The sequence below is a fragment of the Tupaia chinensis genome, unplaced genomic scaffold (assembly GCF_000334495.1).
Source record: "Tupaia chinensis unplaced genomic scaffold, TupChi_1.0 Scaffold000503_1, whole genome shotgun sequence".
NCBI lineage: Eukaryota > Metazoa > Chordata > Mammalia > Scandentia > Tupaiidae > Tupaia > Tupaia belangeri.
The window spans coordinates 951315-953258 of NW_006160015.1; the positions used below are offsets into that span (position 1 = coordinate 951315).

The window sequence follows — 1944 nt, forward strand, 5'->3', positions numbered from 1 at the left end:
CGTGGCCCTGCGCCGTTGTCTTTGCGGGTTTGGCAGCCGAGTCACCGGTGCGGCGCGCCGGGGATACTAGGCGCTGCGTTGGGCTGGGGGTCCTGCCTGCGATGGGGGCGGGGGGGTTGTCGGGCCGGGGGGCGGAGGGAACGCGAAAGCTTGCCCCCTCTTTTCCTGTTCCGGCCATCTTGTGACCGAGATCCGACCAAAGGGGTAAGGGAGGCTAACAGCACCGCGCCCCTGCTAGGCTGGTGGCGGCCAATAGAGATGGGCACTTCGGGCCCGTGCGCCTTCTTGCCCCGACCGCGGAGGAGGCTCGCGGCAGCCCTCACGCTCAGCATCGAGGCTTTTGGCGGAGAGCATGGGTTAATACAGGCCAGAGGCAGAGAAAATAGCAGGGGTGAGAGGCCCTGAACTCAGCGTCGTTTATTCACGCTTCCATCCATTCGGCCAATTCTGAACGCCCTCTCCGTGTCGGTCGCGTGCTAGGTGCTGGGGACATATCGGTGAGCAAGAGACACCAGGGCCCTTGTTCCCGCTGACCCTGCAGCCCAGTGGATGGAGCCTAGAGTTCACAGACCTGCCAGGTCGGTATCCTGATGCCCTTAAACAGATGGGGAAACTGAGGCCTGGGGCTGACAGAATTCGTTTAGGTCAGGCGCCAAGTAAATGGAAGAATCACGAATCACGGCTTTGAACCTACCGAAGGCTTGAGGACTTGCATGCTAGCCTGCAGGAATCGTTCATTGTTCTTTTTAAAGGCCCATTAGAAAATTATTTGCATGTACAGTTTTTATGAAGCCTTACGAAGTGCATGTTTTATTTCATGGATTCTTTCTCATGCATTTAATTTTAGTTCTCACGATACATGGAAAGTTACTGAAAACACTCAGTATTACAACTTTGCTTCCAGTCACTCTGAATTGTATTTTCCTTTCTTCTGTTCACATATTTGGCTGTTAGGAAAGAAAAAAAATTTCCTGATGGTTGGTCCAAGCAGGGACTCCCTGGTGGATTGAGGAATGTCTGGCTTTTCCTCAGCTCATTGATCTCTGTGGCAACCACTGGTGACCCCCAAAAGACCCAAGAATGAAAGGCCCGAGGTCTATAAATTGCTGCTAGAAATATTTCAGTCTCTCTACAAAATAGAATGCAGCCCGCACACACATCCCTAAGGTAAATACCGCGGCCCTGTGAAACTTGATGGCATAGCTGGTGGTTAAAGTTCCCCTCCATGTTTTCCCCTTCAGCATTTTGAAGATGTATCCTTTTGGAAAGACAAACTATTACATATTTGCGGAAGTCTTTTGGTTTGTACATCTTTCAGAATTAGACTGTCAACCCGTGGAAGAAGATAGACCGCTTTTAAAAAATGTTTTGAATGTAAATAATGTAAAAAGCCTGCCATCCAATGTGATTACTACTTTATTTTTTGAAACAATTTTATTGAGGTGTAATATGTAAAATGCACCCTAATTTTAAGAATATGATTCGAGTTTTGATAGCAATTGGCAGAACTGGGTAATCAACACCACCGTCCACATTTCTGTTACCTGTTTGCAGCCAGCCCACCACCTCCATTGAATTTTATATGGTTTCACTGCTTAGTGAATTTTTTTAATTGTGTGTAAAAAATAAGAATGAATAGATACTAAGTATGTCAAAACATAAGAATAGGACAGGAATAAATAAACAGAGGATGGCAGCTGTGACCGAAAATTCTCTTGAATGTGGTCCCCACACCTACTTTATAGAGACAGACATGGAATGTCCCAAAGTCCAGGCAAAGAGGGTAGTGCCGCGGGGCGCCAGCCAAGCGTGCCCGTACCGGGTGGACCGGGGTTTGCCCCCTGGGTCCCCCTCCACTATGCCTTCTCTGGTCCCGCAGGGCCCTGGGCGCACACTGACCGCGCGCTGGCGGACACGCCCGTTGCTCCCGGCTGGGCGACGGGA

At 49.8% G+C, this 1944-nt stretch overlaps 1 long non-coding RNA gene across 1 annotated transcript; it reads left to right on the top strand.

The window, feature by feature from the left end:
- The first annotated feature begins 342 nt into the window (after positions 1-342).
- On the top strand, positions 343-1937 carry LOC102475433 (uncharacterized). Its single transcript, XR_335705.3, has 3 exons — positions 343-578; positions 955-1167; positions 1880-1937. It is a non-coding gene; the product is annotated as an uncharacterized LOC102475433 (long non-coding RNA).
- The last annotated feature ends 7 nt before the right edge of the window (positions 1938-1944 follow it).